Source organism: Bufo gargarizans, chromosome 1 (genome assembly GCF_014858855.1).
Source record: "Bufo gargarizans isolate SCDJY-AF-19 chromosome 1, ASM1485885v1, whole genome shotgun sequence".
NCBI lineage: Eukaryota > Metazoa > Chordata > Amphibia > Anura > Bufonidae > Bufo > Bufo gargarizans.
The window spans coordinates 468,894,533-468,916,287 of NC_058080.1; the positions used below are offsets into that span (position 1 = coordinate 468,894,533).

The window sequence follows — 21,755 nt, forward strand, 5'->3', positions numbered from 1 at the left end:
TGGCTAGCTTTCCAATGTGCCAGGGCTGCTTACCAACTTAATATAGGCCTGTTGGTGAGTGAAAGTAAATTATTGGTCCACTTTTTCATGACAGCTTGCATTCTACTGTTCCTAAAGTTTGTGTGCTGGAGGGGGTTTAACTCAAAGCTTTTATGTGCCATTATTGGAATGCACTTGTTTATAAGAGCAATTCAAATGGAAACCTATTCAAAAATTACATATGCAATTCTGTCAAACATACAGTATACATTGCCTTTAGTGTCAGGTAGACAACACTGCCATATTTTGGATCAATCAGTTATATATACAGTTTTCATATTGGATTGTTTTGATACCTAATAAAGCTTCTCATTCATTTAGATTTCCATTTCAGCTACCATGAAAAAGATGTAGAAGTTCTGAAAATGAATGATTGAAAATGGAAAGGTAAAAGTCACCCTTTATATTGTCCTTGCAATAGTAATATCCACTAGTGGGAACTGGCGTAAAGGAAAACTGGCTTAGTTGGCCCTAACAAACAATTAGATTTCACCTTTAATTTTCCAAAGGAGGTCTGAAATATGAAAGGTGGAACCGGAATCCCAAAATATTTAGCACAGACAATTATTGGAAAGTGTACATATTCAGTGTCAGAGTATACTCTGATGCTCTGGTGGGTTTAGATTCTGACCCAGGAAAGGTCTAGCAGAAGACAATACCACTCAAATTCGATTTGAAGTTTACCACTTGCCACTAGAGTCTATTTCTTATGGCATGATGCTCAGATAACCTAGAATGTATTCATGATGTCACCTTTGATCATAATAGTTTAGGATGATGTTTAAAGTAGACACTTTTTTTGTATAGAACGATGAAGGATCCTCACTCCGACACCATCTGTATTGAATATATAGCACAGTACACAAGATCAAAGAGATCAAATAAATATATCTAAATGTTTGCATTGAATGTGCTATAAGAGGACCCTTCATTAGGAAAACAAACAAAAAGATGTCAAAGATGTATGTCTTTATTCAAGTGCCTCTGGATCAAACACTCTGAGCCCTATATGCATGATCGTCTTTGTATTTGATCTGTGCTGAGTGAGGGATTTACATACATTTGTACCTGACCAACTCTCATATATCCAGCCACTCGCCAGGTGACATTCCTTTTTGGCTTCTGTTTCATCTTTCCTACATCAAAGCTAGAACAATATGGGAGGTTGTCACTATTGTAGAAAGGCAATAGAAATGGGGGATCAGACATTTTTTTTTTTACCATGCATTCTCCTGTGATGCCAAACCTAAATAGACATTTGTTCGCAGCAGCTTGAATGATATAAAATATCAGACGGCTTTATATAGAAAGTGATACATCCCACAGTATAATGGAACAGTTGTAGGAATTCTTTTATGTGTGATGATGACGTTCTGCTATAATGTGTCTGCTGTGAAGGATTAATGTAGAATGAAAAAGGCAATGGATTGTAGGACATCTGATCCTACTTGATGTTGAACCATGGCAGCTAAATGACTAATCATGAGATCAATGCGCAGAACATCACACTGAATATGCAATAAATCCAACTCACCATAAAAGGAAAAATGGATGGCTCCAATTTCAGTGATGCTTTCCTTACATAGTAATTTGGGGAAGAAGCCAGGCTTTCTATTAACTGGGGCAAAGATCCAGTTTAATGCCCTTCCCCCACAAACTAACAATTTCAGTGGCTCTTCTCTGCGCCCAGCACTGCTGACGGTGCTTGGTCCTCATGTTTTCCACCACCGTGCAGAGTGAGTCCCTTGACAAAATAATATGTATCCCAATGCCTATTATAACTTCCTTATTAACTCTTTTGTTATTGGTGCCAGTTGTGCCCCTTCTCTACAGTCAGGGCCCACTAGACCCCCATTCAAACATGGCCTTGATTAATTAGAAGATTTCTGAAACTTCTAGCCATTTGTGCATTGATAACCTATTTTAGGTTTTTGTTGTTTGTTTGTTTTTTGCTTTGCACTTCAGCCAATTTTTTTTGACCAAAAATTGGGATTTTCATAAATATGCACGTTGACTTGCATCTGCTGACCACTAACTACCACCATCCTCTGAGAAAAAAGAAGCTACAGAATTTATAAACTGTGAGGGACCAAAGTAAAAATTGGTGTAAAGGCAACAGGCTTTACTGCCAGTGGATAGAGTACTTCACCTCAGATGCCCTCCATACTTTTACCATAGATTAGCTACCCATTGGAGAATCTACACCCCACCTTAGTACATATTGTGAATGTGCACCCCTCTGGTTGACTTGAAAAGTGTTCTAGATCTAATGGAGAGAAATTCAGAGTCAGCAATCTCACTGCTGGCTATCCCGTGTTGGAGACATGCCACCTTTCAATGTGGTCTATGTTTAAGGCAGAAAAGTAAGATTAGACCTGGATTATGGCACATTTACTGTCTGCAAGACCTGAAATGTCGCAGAAAAGTCTCATCCTACACCAGGCAGCCCCCTGGTGTATCTTTTAAAACTATGTCATACAACACTATACAGTTGCATCAAAAATATAAATTTGGTCCAACCACACAATGCAAAACCAGACTTAAAACAGACATAAAATGAATCTCAAATGATAAATGACCCCCCTTATTTTTTTTATTCAAGTCTATAAAAAGTAGAGTAACCATTCATGACAGCCATGTGAAAGCTGGACATTTTATCTTGCATGCGAATTACTAGTGGTGTTCCAGACATGTTCCTCCTTATCACTTAGAGCCTTGTAGGGCTAGCAACTCATGGACCATGGGCTGGAGCATGGCATATTAGCTGACAAGCCATTTTCACACATCAGTATCATGTACCATTCAATCTTTTCTTTAAAAGTTCAAAGACATGAAACATATGTTTCGTAACTAAGGGTCTCATCCTGCAAAAGAGAACAAAACCAGGTACTAGGACACAGAAAAAAATGCAATGTATCATGAAAGCTGACTCTTTCCTGCAGGCCGCCTATAAAGTAGTAAGGCACACAGCACCATCTGCCAGCTGTCAGGGCTGCACAGATGCTGTCTTCCCCTTACTAGAATTTGTTTTCTCTCTTCTCCATTCCCTTGAGCATTAACACTAAACTTTTGACAAGATCTCCCCCTGCACAAATATATATTTTTTTTCATAAGGGTTGAAGAAATAATCTAGCATGTAAAGATAAATAGATCCATGTGTACACCCTTACACCAAAACACATGCATGGATAAAACAATTATCTTAAAATGTGACACTATTAAGAAATGCGCTAGATGGATGAATGTAACTGATTATAGCGCTTCTCCAATCTCTAGAAAGGGCTCCTCAAAGTGAATGAGAATACAGCGTCCTCTCTGTTCACTGAATGAAAGTTGTAAAAATAGTGGCCTTGTGTGCATGAGCAGCTTTTTTTTAATTTAAGAATCAGCACTACTAAGGGGTAGGGGCTGAGAGGGGGCCACAATGGGGAGCAAAAATATTTACTGGTGAGCACTAAAGGGGGCACTATTTAGACTAGGGGGCACTATGGGATGCATTATTAATACTTGGGGCACTATGGTGGCAATTTAATGTCCAGAGGCACTATGGGAGGGCATTATAAATATGTCGGCACTGCAGGGGTTGATATGTTTAAAAAAATTGTAAATAAATTCATCAGTTTTTATTGGCCATTTATAATAGTCGTTAAAAGATGGATGCAAGGTGGCCAGAAAATGGATGCATCAGACGGAAGAGTTGAACGGCACACCTCTAGAGTGAAGGTGGTGCTCAGTGGTATGTTAAAGCTTCATAAATTCAGAATAAGCCACGGCACTCTAAGTTCTGTTGCATGGACTTCTTATTTTATTTTGTTTTAATTTTTTTAAACCATCCAAAAGAAGTAATGTTTAGTCACTGGCCAACGTTTCGGTCCTGGACCTTGTTCACGGCCTTAGACATTTGTAGGAGAAGCATGCAGGATGGCGTGTTTAAAAAAATAAAACAAAATAAAACAAGAAGTTCATGCAACAGAACTTAGAGTGCCATAGTTTATTCTGAATTTGACAAAATGAATTTATTTTATTTTTTTAAACACGCCATCCAGCATGCTTCCTCCTACAAATGTCTAAGGCCGTGAACAAAGTCCAGGACCGAAACATTGGCCAGTGACTAAACATTACTTCTTTTGGATGGTTTAAAAAAATTAAAACAAAATAAAATAAGAAGTTCATGCAACAGAACTTAGAGTGCCGTGGTTTATTCTGAATTTAGGAAAATGGATGCAGATACTGTAGCCTAATTATCTGTATTTAAGCACAGCCATTTGCTATCAGATATATGCCAGTTTTATGGCATATACTGTATCTGTCGCAGATTCGGGCGCAAAGGTTATTTGCACCACAATCTACGACTTTTACCCACTCACGCCTGGTCTAAAAAATGAGGTCTGGCTAGTCTAAATTTAAACCAGCAAGAAAGCTGGCATACATTTAGACAGACGATAGATGCACTGAAGTTATATAGAGGCCTCCGCTTCTTCATAACTTCGGCGGATCCACCTCCAGTGTACAGGGTTATTAAGACTGCCGTCTAAAATGCTGGTCTTAATAAATGACCCCCGTGGTCTCGATAATATTGTATGCATGTGACTCATCCATTTCTGATAAGGCCTCTTGCACACGATTGTTTTTTTTTCCGTTTCCGTTCCGTTTTTTGCGTTCCGTATACGGTCCATATACGGAACCATTAATTTTAATGGGTCCGCTAAAAAAAGGAATGTACTCCGTATACATTCTGTTTCCGTATTTTCGTTCCGTTTAAAGATAGAACATGTCCTGTTATTATCCGCATAACTGACAAGGATAGTACTGTTCTATCAGGGGCCAGCTGTTCCGTTCCGCAAAAAACGGAATGCACACGGACGTCATCCATATTTTTTGCGGATCCGTTTTTTGCGGACCGCTAAATACTGAAAAAGCCATACAGGTCGTGTGCAAGAGGCCTAACCCTGAGATCATCTTAATATGGTACCTATGTCTGATAGAATGCCAGAACCTAAAATGGCTGTTATTTCCTTCAGAACTGCAAATGGACACAAGATTGTGGCTTCACCTTATTGCTGGAGAGTTAAAAGTCAAGAAATGACGCCAGGACAACTTACTTAGCACAGGTAAATATTTTGGAAGTCAACCATAATCTGAAGCCACAGTGCTTTCTGAGGCTATTCTTTGAAACTATTAATAAGCTAAGTGAGTCATTATGGCTGAATGTTTTGAAGATTTTAAGGACTGTAAGTCAGAAAAAGAACCGTGTTAAAATAAGTTCACAAAGAGCCTTTCATGTGGAGCTGTGCACAATAAAGAGTCAAGGCTTTTTTGACAGGACAGCTGCAAGGTTCTTACCTGTGCTGAGCTTCAGGTTACCTACTTTGTCAGATCTTCTTACTTTCTTCACTCTGGTCTCTCATACTTACTGTTTCATGCTAAGTAAGCCACATCAATCCTGCAGGTGAACACTCTTTCCCTGAGTCACACTCTTTGATATCTTCATACCTGTTCTTCAACACGGAAAGTTTGTCCTTGTTTCATGTGTGGTATCACATGAACACCAGGCTCTGTAGTTCAAAACTGTAAAAATAGGGTACTTAAATTTTTGGACTTTGTTCTTCTGAGGACAGAAATGGAATTCCATATAAACTCTGTCGTGGGGTGTTTGGGGAGCAGCCATGCTGCAGTCAAGTACTGCGCGGTTGCCTCTTATTTAAAAGGGTTGTCCACGCTTTTTTTATCGATGAACTATCCTCAGGATAGGTCAACAATATCAGATCGGCAGGGGTCCGACACCCGACACCCCCCACTAATCAGCTGTTTCAGGAGACAGCTGTTTCAACAGCAGATGTGATGTCATCACTGCAGGACCAGCGGGGACTGGAGCAACCAGCACCAGAGTAGAGGCATTGGAGCAACTGAACATTTAAAAGGTGGGTGAAGGTTGTTTTCTCCTGCTCTCTAGCTCTCAAGATTCTGGGAAACCTCTTTGAGATCCATTATTCATAGTGATATTTTCAAAGTGCAGTAACCCAGAACAGGGAGTGTTTGCAAATGGTTTGTTAAATAATGTTATGTAATGTTATGCTCTGTATTGTTAAGTTATCCATTGTAATGCCTTGTATATCCCCAGCATAGCTGTATAAGGTAGTGGCAGAGTTAACTAACTTTGACACAACCCTTTGCAGGAGGTTGCTAGGTGGTGGCTGGCTTCAGCCCTAGCTTTAGAGAGTTCTAGGAGAGTCTGAGGAGGGAGTTCAGAGAGGAAAGAAGATGTAACTTTTGCTCCTTCTTCTTAGCCCTCAGGATTCAGAGACTAACAGACCTCTGTTTTAATCAAGATTTGCAGCAAAAGAGAAAGGAGAAGGTTCAGAAAGCTGCATGGCTGAGCACCAAGAGTCAGTCAGTAAGGTATACCCTGTTGAGGACAACACAGACTTTACTGCTGTAGATTGATTACAGTTAAGACATCCTACGCACTTAAGAAATGACCCGGCCAGTCGTATCATTCAACCTGTGCATCGTAGTGCGCATTACAGGCATAATTGCAAAAGTGCAGTCACCTGCTATAGATTCTACTGGGAGAGACTTTATCAAGATTGAGAGGAAAGAGGGCCATAACTCCCATCCTTGCCTAAATTCATACACTGCTAGCTGGGAGAGAATTGCACTGTGTATAATTGGAACTATGCTTTGTTATACTTGGATGTGTAGTTCCCTGGAGCAGGGATACTTTGAAGTCTGAATATTTGTGGACATTTGTCTGTTTCCCCTATACAATGTCATCAACTTATTTCATTTTAAAGGGTTAACTTGCACTGACATACTGTTTAATATTGTTTAACTGCATTTTATATGTATGTTGTGATATATATCCTGATCATTTGCACTGTATTTGCATAGCACTGTGGAAAGGGTTAATGAACACTGAGAGACTTTTGGGACTTTCCAGCTTATAATGAGAAGCTGGTAATTTTCCACAGTTACCATAAGGTTTAAAGAAGAGCATGTTGTGGAGGGAAAAAGTCAGACTTGTTTACCACCCAAAAACATTTTTTTTTTGTCTGGAAAAACTGCTGTCATTGCCATTGAGTATCACTGAAGGTCTAATGCAGTCTATGAGAGACGGAAAGTGTAACTTTGTATTTGTTTCTACCGAGTTTCTCCACTCCATCCCTCCCAATAGAGGTTCTAGTTCAGCTAGAAACTGTATATAAGAACAGTCAGAGGCACTAGTGTTCTGCAGTTAGGGAACAGAGCTTACAAGAGGAGACTCTGCCATTGTTTTGCACCTGAATTCCTCCAGTAAAGAAGCACACTGTTTTATTGCAGACCCTGACTCTGGACTTATTTCCTATTAGGGTGCACCACGCCTTACCATCTCTTCTGGAGAGCCACAACACGTGGTGACACCTCGATGGTGTCCAGAGACCCAATGTACAGTTGGACCACCCCAAACCTGGCCACTGCAGATGTACTACTACTCCTATTTTGCAATAAAGTAAAAAGAGATGTTTATTCTTATAACTCTGTCTTGGTTACTGTCTCTTGCAATGTTTGCCATCCATTGCACTTTGCACTCTGCATGCCCTGCCTTGCGCCGATCTAAACACCTACCATCACCGGTACCCCAGCTACCATCAGATAGGGACCACAGAACCAGGGTATGCCCCGAGGAAAGAAAGGATACCCTTCCTTAAGCTGCACTAGTCCTAGGGAGCAACAGTCAGAGTACAGCACTGTGATAGACTGGGGCTCGCTGCACAAACAATGGATATTCAAAGTAAGAAGTAACATTAAAGGCATTTTAAGCATAGGTGAATCATGCATCATCGGTAAACCAAGCATCATAGGTGAAGCATGCATCATGTCTCAGTCATACAGAAGTGAGTTTAACCTCAGGAAATCTGAAAATAATGTAAGTGATCTCACTGAAAGCTATCTGTCCAGTGTACTGCTCACATAGAAGATATTTCATGCTCAGCTGAGTCACTGATAAATTAGAAGAAAATGTTCACCTTGAGCATAATGCAGTGACAAGAATCTCATTTTCACTTCAAATGCCTACAGTATGTAGGTGTCTGACTATGTGCGTAAAGCTCTAATATTCTGAATACTGTGCACTGGACCAATACATAATGTCATGATGACTGAACCATTATCTAATGTCAAAATATAGCTTATTAATAATACTAATATGGGCAATGATACTGTACACCTTACAGTCTAAAGATGCCCAGACACTCAATAGTTGTTGTCCAAATGCTCTATGTCTCCCAACTCCCAATACACACACGCTTGACACAATGGGGAGAAAGGAGAAAGCTCCTGTCCACCTCTAGTGGTGGCTTATCTCCCCTGAGAACAAATAGATTGGGTGAAAAAATTTAATTCCCCCAATCCTTCACTTCTCCAACATCTTTCGGGGGAGAGTCAGAAGCGCCCCATAAACATTAAATTGTGCTGGTACAGCACAAACAAATAGTAGGTTTGCCCAACTATACACTAATGTATATGGGGCCTGTGGCCTCATGGACAGAGCTGTATTAGAGCTTCATATTGCAAAACCTCCTTATAGGACAGGGTGCCACTGATTGCATATGGAGACATACTGAGGTGTTTTCTAATAAATTCTTCATTAATGCTGCAATATCATATGCACTAAGGCTGGATTCACATACATAGTTTTACTGTGCTTTTCATGGTGTTTTTATTACACATTTTTATGGGATCTTTACTTAGCTCAAAAGCATTGCAGCCTGTAACTTAATCTATAGTTACAGTATGGAGGCTTAAAAGCTATAAGCAAGCATCTTTGGGGCAATTTATATTTTTTTTATGATTGTATTTTTCTCATTTTGGTCTAAAAATCATTTTTGCTATTGGGTTTGATTAAACATTTCCAGCAGTTTTTGTGATACAGGTTGTACATTTCAGTCTATTTGCAGACTATGACTTTCTGTTTGCTCTGTCAGATGATGGCCCATGTAGAGCTCTTATCTCTGATCTCCTCATGGCATAGTTGCCAGCAGTCCCAAATCTGCAGAGACTGTCCTAGCAAATTCAGGCTGTCTCAGGTCAAAATGGGTGGAGCTTTGTAAGCCATCTCCCATAATTGGGCAGCCCCAGTGGGTTTGAGCATTCCTGGGGCAGGGTAAACATGCCCCATATATACCAATTACAATATTGGTAAGTACATTATGGCAACGGACTCTAGTCAACTTCTAGCTGAAAACCAGTTATGCATTTATTTTAAACATGTTCATTTTATTTTCAACTTTGTCCCATTTTAGACCAAAGCAGACTGAAATGAAAATGAAATCCTAGTATCCAGGCAGAAAATATCAAAAAGCTGAGTATGTCCCCATGAGTTCACCTGCCCTTAGGAACTAATGAATTCCTGCTGACAGCTGGAGGTGGTAAAAGGGAGTAGACTGGAAAGCATTGGGTTAAGAGGTCATTCTGAAGACCACCTCGGCTGCAGTCACAATCTGCAGAATCCTTCCTAGGCAATCACATTTGTAATTCCACTATCACTGAGCATGGTGGGAACAGAAGACCCATAACTCATTAGACTATTATCAATAGAAAATGTAAATGTCCACATAATCCGTGTTTCTGGTTGATACATATACATAAGATTTTTAACCAGATCCTGCAATGTCGACAGTTTTATGATCAGCTATTTCCTAGAGGATTGACCTAGCTTAACCTCAGACGTATATGTGTAGAAATGTATGACACAATTAAAATTAAATAACGACATAAAACAAAGAACTCTGAGAAAAAAAGCTTAAAAAATGTACCTGTCTAATAAATGAGGTAAGGCTGGGGTGACTCCAATATAGACCATACATGCCCTGTAATAGATATAATAGAATTTGCCAAGATAAGTTTAGCTGACAGGACACAAAATTCTCATGACTCCAAATTTTGAACAGATTTCATGTCAGAAAAGGTTTTGCCTCTATGATAGAAGCTGGTATTTAGGACCTGAGGACCACACGGTGCTCACTGCTAGTGAATAGCATGGGTGCTCACGGATCTAAATCAATACCCTGGTATTTTTCATTTTCTCTGTTATATGGATTGTCAAGAATTAGAAAAAGGTGGTTTCTTTCTTCCAAAAAAAAAGCACCACACGTGTCCACATGAAGGTCCTGTCAACGAAGCTGAGCTACAATGTCAGGCACAACCGATGGATAGTTGTGCGGCTATTTTTTAAGAATACAGCTGTGTTTTTCTAATCCCCGACAACCCCTTTAATCAATTATCGATAGAGAGGTTTCTCATAGCTAGACGTATACAATCAGATCTGGGTAAAGTGACCAAGAATATGAATATGTACATACAACATATTCTTTGCTACAAATCAGTTCTTCAATTCCAACAATTACATGAGATGTGTCGCATGTCGTCCATTAAAGAGCACCTATCAACAGAATCAACCATACAACACTATATTAGGCAAGTGCCTTTAATGTTATGACTGATCCGTGTAACCGTTGTAGTTTCCTCGGAAGTGAATTTGCCAGTATACTTCTTTTCAAATTGAGTGAGTAACTCCAGTTACTACATTTCTGAGTCCCTCCGTATTTTATCAGATCTAGACTATTACAAACCACTTACTTATGACCCCACTCACGAATATAAGAAAAAAACTATACCAATCAGAAAAATCATAGGCAAACACTGGACAGTGTTATTGATGGACCCCATTATAGGGAAAAGTATTCCTAAAATCCCCAACCTGACCTTTCGGAGAGCGCAAACTCTTAAAGACATCCTCGCACGCACCCTCCTGCCCAAAACTTTAAAAAAAACTAAAAACACCATGACGGACAACTGCCCCTATGGAAAAACAAAACTGACTGCAAAGTAGGCTCATACAAATGTGGTGCGAGGAGATGTAAGGGCTGTAACATGATTACTGATAACAAGAAGGAACTGACTCTGACGACTTTAGAGGATCCTATTCCGCTGAAACATGCCATGAACTGCAGCACATCTAATGTTATTTATTTACTATGATGTTCCTGCAACATGTATTATGTAGGCCGCACCACCCAAACATTATGCGAGCGTAAGAACTAACACAGGTCTAATATAAAACGGAAAGTCAACACTCACAGTGTGTCCCATCACTTTTCAATACACCATGACGGTGACCCCACTTCCCTCAAGGTGACCCCTCTTGAATCGATCCCTTATCCCCATCAGACACTTTGTCACAAAGAAATGAATTGGATTTATAGACTTAACACATTGGCTCCATTTGGACTAAACGAATCGTTGGAACATGTCAATTATTGACACAAAAAGAATGCCCATTCTATCTTGTATTACCTATTTGAGATTCGATACCATATCATGTAGGTTATATATATATATATATATATATATATATATATATGTCTACACATACCTAATGCCCTAATGATCACTTTAAATATCACCCCTATAGTATTTTATTATTTTATGATATCTTATAATATTGACATCTATAGTGGCCCCTTACCATGGTTCGCCTGCACGGCTATGTCGCTCTCATTTACTTGTTTTATAGTATCTACATACATCTGTGTGTATATTTTAATGTCTTCTATACGCATATGTATGTATATGTGTATATTTAGGTCAGCCCTTTTATACACACCCAAGGTTTTATTTATATATATATACAGGGAGTGCAGAATTATTAGGCAAATGAGTATTTTGACCACATCATCCTCTTTATGCATGTTGTCTTACTCCAAGCTGTATAGGCTCGAAAGCCTACTACCAATTAAGCATATTAGGTGATGTGCATCTCTGTAATGAGAAGGGGTGTGGTCTAATGACATCAACACCCTATATCAGGTGTGCATAATTATTAGGCAACTTCCTTTCCTTTGGCAAAATGGGTCAAAAGAAGAACTTGACAGGCTCAGAAAAGTCAAAAATAGTGAGATATCTTGCAGAGGGATGCAGCACTCTTAAAATTGCAAAGCTTCTGAAGCGTGATCATCGAACAATCAAGCGTTTCATTCAAAATAGTCAACAGGGTCGCAAGAAGCGTGTGGAAAAACCAAGGCGCAAAATAACTGCCCATGAACTGAGAAAAGTCAAGCGTGCAGCTGCCAAGATGCCACTTGCCACCAGTTTGGCCATATTTCAGAGCTGCAACATCACTGGAGTGCCCAAAAGCACAAGGTGTGCAATACTCAGAGACATGGCCAAGGTAAGAAAGGCTGAAAGACGACCACCACTGAACAAGACACACAAGCTGAAACGTCAAGACTGGGCCAAGAAATATCTCAAGACTGATTTTTCTAAGGTTTTATGGACTGATGAAATGAGAGTGAGTCTTGATGGGCCAGATGGATGGGCCCGTGGCTGGATTGGTAAAGGGCAGAGAGCTCCAGTCCGACTCAGACGCCAGCAAGGTGGAGGTGGAGTACTGGTTTGGGCTGGTATCATCAAAGATGAGCTTGTGGGGCCTTTTCGGGTTGAGGATGGAGTCAAGCTCAACTCCCAGTCCTACTGCCAGTTTCTGGAAGACACCTTCTTCAAGCAGTGGTACAGGAAGAAGTCTGCATCCTTCAAGAAAAACATGATTTTCATGCAGCACAATGCTCCATCACACGCGTCCAAGTACTCCAAAGCGTGGCTGGCAAGAAAGGGTATAAAAGAAGAAAATCTAATGACATGGCCTCCTTGTTCACCTGATCTGAACCCCATTGAGAACCTGTGGTCCATCATCAAATGTGAGATTTACAAGGAGGGAAAACAGTACACCTCTCTGAACAGTGTCTGGGAGGCTGTGGTTGCTGCTGCACGCAATGTTGATGGTGAACAGATCAAAACACTGACAGAATCCATGTATGGCAGGCTTTTGAGTGTCCTTGCAAAGAAAGGTGGCTATAACGGACACTGATTTGTTTTTGTTTTGTTTTTGAATGTCAGAAATGTATATTTGTGAATGTTGAGATGTTATATTGGTTTCACTGGTAAAAATAAATAATTGAAATGGGTATATATTTGTTTTTTGTTAAGTTGCCTAATAATTATGCACAGAAATAGTCACCTGCACACACAGATATCCCCCTAAAATAGCTAAAACTAAAAACAAACTAAAAACTACTTCCAAAAATATTCAGCTTTGATATTAATGAGTTTTTTGGGTTCATTGAGAACATGGTTGTTGTTCAATAATAAAATTAATCCTCAAAAATACAACTTGCCTAATAATTCTGCACTCCCTGTACATACCCAGATCCTATTACTGTAATTCTTCTTAAATTACACTCATCCTCCAACGAATTTATAGCAACCATCCACTATCTTATATTTTATGCCTATATATATTATATTTTATGCTGATTTATTTATGGATTTGTTGTAAAAGTATCCATGCGCTTGGTGCCCTTAGAACAACCCCGTACCATCTACATGTATTTACTATGTAGCCACTCCCTCCTGTGTGACATCTATTTTTCTCCTCCCCTCCCTTGCCTTTGCGCTCCATCCCATCAGCGGTTACTTCTGGTTGCGCTCCCCGCACTTCCGGTTACCTCTGCGCTTCATGGTGGAACGCATCGCACTCCGGATGCGTTCCACCGACTACTTCCGGTGTGTCACTTCCGGTATTGCGCATTTTGATCTGAACATCAAGCCACATGGCTATAAATGGCTGTTTGTGCTGTGTTTTTAATTATTTTTGGATGTATTGTACCTGCTCCGGAGAAAGGGGAATATTGCCCCTGAAATTTGTTGAGCCACATATTGTCTACCGAAATAAAAGGATTGATCAGAAGCCTCTAGACGTGTGCTGCCATTAATCCTCAACATCCCTACATGCGATTCTGGCCAGGGGGGTTCAAAGTCTCAGGTGTCTTGAGTTTATCCTGCTGACTACCCCCCAGCGAAGTGAGTTCATGCAGATTCTATTTTATTTTATCTTATTTTATTCTATTTTACTATTTATTGATGCTTATGCTCTTTTTAAACTGCTAGCGTCAAATATCTTATCTATACATTTTTTCTATTGGGATCTAGAGTCTTTACCTTCACTAAGCTATTTATAACTGCATCCCTCTTACTGAGTATACTACATCCAATGTAGTATAATATATAGTATCCAATGTCGCATTTCCTGATTACCGGAAATCAAATAGGCAAGTGGACAACATGCAAAGGCCAGTGCTACAAATCATTTATGCAATTCCATCTATTACACGAGGTGTGTTGCATTCTATCCTTTAAAGACTACCTGTCAGCAGGATCAACCCTATTATAGCAGTCGTACTTCCTGTTGTGTTGATCCTGCTGATTAAAACGGCACCTGTCTTGTGAAATTGGTTGCAGCATTTCTAAGAAAAAATATATATATTTCTATTCTTTATGGAAAAAGGAGGGCTTCTGTGCACCCAGGGGTGGGCCCTAGCCCCTTGGTGCACATCAGCGCCTCCACTTTCCAGTGCTACTCCCTCTCTGCTTGACTGACAACCCCGTGCCTGCAGCATTTTGGCACATGCGCAGTAATCACCTGTTCAGCAATAGTAGAGGAAGTAGATGTACCGCACATGCATCAAAACAGTGGTGCACGGCAAAGGTGTGCGAAGACAGGGCCAGATGAGAGGGTACTGATGCCTGACCCCATCAGTCAAAGGAAGAGTGAGTGACCAGCACTGGAAAGCAGAGGAGTTATGGTGCACCGAGAGGCTATGGTGCACTGGAGCCCTCTTCTGCATAAACAATAACTCATTTTTTTCTTGGGAATGCCACAACCTGTTTTCACAAAACTGGTATTGTTTTAATCAGCGGCAGGATCAATTCTACCAGAGTGCACATACCTAGGTCTGCTGTAGGGTGAGATTTCGAGCCACAAAAAAAAAAAAAGAGAAACAACACTAATGGCATGTAGCGCTACATCAATATATATCTTTTTAAATTAGCCAACCTAATCCCCTTTCTGTCAACCACACAGTAATACGTATTGTCTCCCCACACAGTAAGAATGTCCTCTTAGTACCACCTAACAATAATGATGTCCCTTGGTGTCCCTATACAGTAAGATGCTCCATTAGTGCACTTAACACAATATGATGCCACCTCAGTGTATGATGGCCCTAAGTGCCCACTCACAGTAGGATGATCCTCTAAATATCCCCAGAACAAAGTGAGGTCCTCTATGTGCTCCCTCACACAATATGATGGCCCCTTAAATGCTCCCCTCACAGAGTGATGTTTCCTTAACTGGCTTCCATTCAGTATGATGCCCCCTCAATTCCTCCCACACAGTATGATGTCCCCTTAAGTACCCCCCACATAGTATAATTTTTCCGTAAAGGGGTTATCCTGGAAAAGATAATGATGACTTATCCTCAGAATAGGTAATTGTTATAAGATCAGCGGGGGTCCCGACATCCCTGCCAGTCAGCTATTTCAGGGAGCCGCTGTGGTCACCGAAGCTCTGGTGAGCAATGCAGGCTTCCAGCAGCTTTCCAAGAACAGTGCTGTACATCGTATAGTGGTAGTCCTTGGTATTACAGCTCAGCCCCATCGATTTGAATAGGGCTGAGCTGCAACTAGGCCATTTGACCGTTGTACAGTGATGTCCTGGCCTAGGAAGAGTCTGTGGCACTCAGGGCCTCTCCTAACAGCTGATTGGCGGGGTCCTGGGTGTCACGCCCCCACAGATCTGATACTGATGACATATCATGAAGATAAAAGCTGTGTTACACCTGCTGATTTTTCGGTAGATGATTGCTAACAAGCTTTCATATAAATGCTCTTTGACGATCATCTTGCAGCGTAATACTGCCACTCGTTCATCGGGCAATTGTGATTTTTAAGCACGCTTAAAAATCGTTGTTTGCCAGCGGCAGACCGTGCTATCTTATTACGACCTGTCATCGGCAAATCACTAGACAGTATGGGGACGAGTGATGGTGTGGAGGAGATCGCTGCTTGTAATAGAAGTGGTCTCCTCCACTAGCTAGCAGGTGATTGCAGGGAGTTAACACTTCCCTCCCGACAATCGCTTGCTCAATCGGCCTGTGTAATACAGGCTTTAGTCATTTATAACTTTTCCTGAATAACCCTTTACCCTCTACACAGGGTGATGCCCTCTAAATGCTGTCCATATGGGCCCACTAGTTTGGTACCTCTGTTAAATATGTATCCCTTTATAGCACACGAGAAAATAATTATGATGATTTAATTCTGTAAACTACCATGTATCTACATAGTCCCTCATAAGATAAAGTTATACCAGTTACGCCACTAAAAGCATTAATATTAAACGTACACCATTCTGTTTGTTCAAGCATTCTGCATTTACTAATTGGCGGTAATGGTTATGGTACCTGGTACAATCTGCTCTGAGTCAGCCACTGATCACATGTCTGCTTCACTATAGCACTAAATGACGGCTTTACAGACAGAGTGTTTGTCACATCTTTGAATAACCATTAAACTAAGTAGATTCCTATGTAAATTGAATAAATAAAAGTACTGTATTTCATGCATTGGGAATAACACTTTCTGAATACAGCTCTGAAGTCAGCTGGAGGAACCCTCTGGAGACATTGGCCATCATCACCACGGGAATGCTGCCAGAATTAATACATTTCTCCTGTAGCAACACTGTGACATCCATAGACCCGAACCAGACATATGGACAATTTTTATCCTCCTAGAACAACCTGATCACACACAGCGGTGCTGATTATCTAATAAAAATGATTATAGTTTTTGCAAGTTAAGTTAAATAAGGTAAATGTGAACAAGGCTCCGGGTTTAGATGGATTACACCTAAGAATCCTTAAAGAGCTCAGTTCAATCATTGATGTGCCCCTGTTTATAAGTTTTAAAGATTCTCTAGTTACTAGTACGCAAGGTAAATGTGATGCCCATATTCAAAAAAAGGTGTAGGTCCTTCACAGGTAATTATAGACCAGTTAGTTTAACTTCTGTTATGGGAAAAATGTTTGAAGGACTCTTAAGGGACTATATACAGGAGTATGTGACTGTAAATAATATTATAAGTGATAATCAACATGGGATTACCTGTCATGCCCTGCTCAGGTTATGTGCGGAGGTCTGCCAGGTTAGCAGCACGTGTGTAGCCTTTTGTTTTTGTTTTGGAGTTGAGCTGGATCCGCCTCCCTTCAGGTGCACTGGGTGGGGTCATTGGTATGAGTTTAAATTACGCCCACTCCCAGTGTCCTGTGCAGGTTATAGCTTTTGTTTTGCTCAGTGGAAGGAAGGAAGGAAGAATTTGCTGTTCCTGCTCACTAACAAGATAAGTTTGTTTTGTTTTTCTTGTGGTTTTATGTCTAGGCTGTTAGAGAGACGCCTGCCCCCTCCAGGTCCTGAGGGAGCAGGCTGCCTCTTTCCCCCTTTCACCATCTTAGGGATTTTAGGGAATCTTCAGCTTAGGCACGGGGACACGTTCATTCCCACCTTCAGGGTCTGAACGTGGCATAGAAGTCTAGGGATTTGTCAGGAGGTGACCTTTATCCCCAGCTTCTTGCCTAGACACTTGTTTGGTGGTATTCTGTGTATCTTGTATCCTGTCCAGCGTGACATTACCAAGGACAGAAGTGGTCAGATTAACCAGATTTGTTTTTATTAGGAGGTGAGTAGAAGCCTGGACAGAGGGGCAACCGTGGATGTAGTGTTTCTGGATTTTGCAAAGGCTTTTGATACTGTCCCTTTATAGACGTTTAATAGGTAAAGTAAGGTCTATAGGCTTGGAAAGTATAATTTGTAATTGGATTGAAAACTGGCTGAAGGACCGTGTCCAGAGAGTTGTGGTCAATGATTCCTATTCAGAATGGTCCCGGGTTATAAGTGATGTTGTACCCCAAGGATCAGTGCTGGGTCCTTTATTATTAAATTTATTTATTAATGATATTGAGGATGGTATTAATAGCATTGTTTCTATTTTTGCAGATGACACCAAGCTATGAAGTACTGTGCAGTCTATGGAAGATGTCCTTAAAATACAAGCTGATTTGAACACTCTGAATGATTGGGCATCAACTTGGCAAATGAGGTTCAATGTGGATAAATTATGCATCTTGGTAGTAAAAATCTCTGTGCTTCATATGTCCTAGGTGATGTAACACTGGGAGAGTCACTTATAGAGAAGGATTTGGATGTCCTTTGATATGGACAGAATAAATAACAGCTTACAGTGTCAATCAGTTGCTTCTAAGGCCACCAGGATATTGTCATGCATTAAACGAGGCATTGACTCACGAGGCAGGGATGTAATATTACCACTTTACAAAGCATTGGTGCGGCCTCATCTGGAATATGCAGTTCAGTTCTGGGCACCAGTCCATAGAAAGGACGCTCTGCAGCTGGAAAAAGTACAAAGGAGAGGGACTAAACTGATAAGGGGCATGGAGGGTCTTAGTTATGAGGAAAGATTAAGAGATTAAAATTTATTTTGTCTTGAGAATAGACATATAAGGGGGGACATGATTAACCAATACAAATATATAAATGGGCCATACAAAAAATATGGTGAAAAACTTCCATGTAAAATGCCCTCAAAAGACAAGGGTGCACTGCCTCCGACTGGAGAAGAAAAAGTTCAGTCTCCAGAAGCATCAAAGCTTCTTTACTGTAAGAACTGTAAATCTGTGGAATGGACTTTCTCAGGACATGGTCACAGCAGGAACAGTGGGCAGTTTAAAAAAAAGTAAATGACATTAATGCTTATGAAAACGTGTAAAAATCTGAGTCTCACTTCCTTCTGGGATTCACGTCCTCGCCTATCCCTTGGTTGAGCTTGATGGACTGATGTCTTTTTTCAACCGTAAAAACTATGTAACTATGTATTACAAATATGTCCGGGCAAAAAATTTAAATGGACAATTCTTCCACAGCCAAATTCACATGATTATTCTAGCCTGAAGGATATAGAAAACAGTACAAATAAAGTTAAATCTGTGAGGTTTAAAAGGGCTTTCCAGGATTTTTATATGACCTATACTTTGGATAGGTCATCATTATCTGATCAGTGGGGGTCTGACACCCCGGACCCCCGCCAATTAGCTGCCTTGAGAAAGCACCAGCACTCCTGTGAGCGCCATGCCTTCTCCGTGCTTACCAAGCACATGGTATCGCAGCTTAGCCCCATTCACTTCAATGGGGCTGAGCTGCGCCTAGGCCACGTGACCGATGAATGTGTCGCCACTGGCCTAGGAAAAGCAAAGAGAAGGCTGCGGTTGCCTTCTCATACAGCTGATCAGCGGGGTCCCGGGTATCAGACCCCCCCCCCCCCCCCCTGAGGATAGGTCATCAGTATTAAAAACTCGGAAAACCCCATTTAAGTGCAATTCCACATAAAACACTGTCCAGCTGTAGTTTACTAGACAGAACAGATGTAGAAAATGTTGAGAATTAATAGGAAATGATTTAATCAAATCCAGATGAAGGTATGGAAATCCAGACTCATGTGACAGACCATAATCCTGCATTGGGGATTTGGGTTTGAAAAGCATCTGTTGTAGTGCCCAGGAGCAAGGGTATTTTCAACAATAGATGTTTGTGGACATTTACCCCTGTTGCTATTATGCAAAGCCATCGACTCACTACTTTAGTGCACTTGGAAGGGTTAACTTGTACTATGATGTATGCCATTGTTTACACTTATACTGTTATACTGTATACTCATTTTGTTGAACTGCATTTTATATGTCCTCAATCTATGACGGACTGAAATTGCAACATTGTTTCCGTTTAGGCTGTGCTACCCTACTCCACCCCTCCCACTCGAAGGTTTGGTTAGAAAATATATATAAGGAGAGCAGTTAGAGCCCCTCGATAGGAACAAGTGTTTAGTAGGTCAAACTCTGCCTATCGGCAGATAGGGACCAGTGTTTAACAGGACAAACCCTGCCGATCGGCAGATAGGGACCAGTGTTTAACTGGACAAAACCTGCCGATCTGCAGATAGGGACCAGTGTTTAGCAGGACAAACTCTGCCGATCTGCAGATAGGGACCAGTGTTTAACAGGACAAACCCTGCCGATCGGCAGATAGGGACCAGTGTTTAACAGGACAAAACCTGCCGATCTGCAGATAGGGACCAGTGTTTAGCAGGACAAACTCTGCCGATCTGCAGATAGGGACCAGTGTTTAGCAGGACAAACTCTGCCGATCTGCAGATAGGGACCAGTGTTTAGCAGGACAAACTCTGCCGATCTGCAGATAGGGCCCAGTGTTTAACAGGACAAACTCTGCCAGTCTGCAGATGGGGACCAGTGTTTAGTAGAAAAGACTGGCAGATTGCACGAGTGACCAGAAGAAAACGCTGAGTGAGATGTTGATACACTGAAACAAACCCTGAGTCACCAACCCTTTGACCAGAGGACCAGCCAGACAACTGTACCACAGACCTTGGGCAGCCAGCTTTTGTCCAGGGTACTAGCCTTCTGAGAGAAAAAGGGACAGCTAGCTCAGGCGTTTCCTCAGCACAGAACCTCTTCTGCCAGGGAGGAGACTGTAGAAGCCAGCTGGATTGTTTTGCACTTGAGTTCCTCCAGTAAAGAAGCACATTGGTTTGTGACTCTCTGGACTTATTTCCCAATGGGGTGCACCACCCCTTACTATTCTCTATGGAGAGCAGCCACGCGTGGTGACACCTCTACAGCGTCCGGGGGACCCAATGTAGCATTTGGACCAATCCAAACTCGGCCACCACATTATCAGCAGTAACAATCCAATTACACCAGGCATATTATATTCTAGATTTGACCCTGCTTATTAAAATGATACTTGCCTTCTGAAAATCGGTTATGGCATTCCTGAGACTTTCATTCTTATTGTAAATGAGGACTTCATTGCACCAAGGGGCAGGGTCTAACACCTCTGTTAACCTCATCTACTTAAAGGGGTTGTCCAGGTTTAGCTCTGAACCAAGCATATCACCCGGACAACCCCTTTAACTTTCCAGTTCTGGCCATGCCCCTTGGTGCACTGAAGCCCTCATTTGCATAAATATTACATTTCATTATTCTCTAGAACATCGCAACTGAATTTCACAGGACAGGTATCATTTAATATTTGCAAATATTTCAAATATAGTGCTATATATTCGCTATATAGAATATTCGTCATTTTTTCAATCTGAACACATGATTCCTCCCTGCTTCTTGCTTGTGGGCCAATGAGTCATTGGCCCACAAGCAACTTAAGCAGGAAGGAATCATGACTTCAGATGGAAATTTTTTTAGAATATTCGATATAGCGAAAATGTAGCACTATATTCAATATAGTGCTATATATTTGTTTTTTACAATATTCGTAATTTTTTTTCCTTCTTAAGTCATTATTCTCTCCTGATTAAGTTGCTTGTGGGCCAATGACTCATGACGAATATTCTAACAAAAGAATATATAGCACTATATTGTAAATAGTGCTATACAGGTCCTTCTAAAAAAATTTGCATATTGTGATAAAGTTCATTATTTTCTGTAATGTACTGATAAACATTAGACTTTCATATATTTTAGATTCATTACACACCAACTGAAGTAGTTCAAGCCTTTTATTGTTTTAATATTGATGATTTTGGCATACAGCTCATGAAAACCCCAAATTCCTATCTAAAAAAATTTGCATATCATGAAAAGGTTCTCTAAACGAGCTATTAACCTAATCATCTGAATCAACTAATTAACTCTAAACACCTGCAAAAGATTCCTGAGGCTTTTAAAAACTCCCAG

The 21,755-nt window shown here is 40.8% G+C and overlaps 1 long non-coding RNA gene across 1 annotated transcript; it reads left to right on the plus strand.

The window, feature by feature from the left end:
- The first annotated feature begins 358 nt into the window (after window positions 1-358).
- LOC122938417 lies at window positions 359-18,072 on the plus strand. Its single transcript, XR_006390015.1, has 3 exons — window positions 359-426; window positions 5,061-5,150; window positions 17,968-18,072. It is a non-coding gene; the product is annotated as an uncharacterized LOC122938417 (long non-coding RNA).
- Window positions 18,073-21,755: the final 3,683 nt, after the last annotated feature.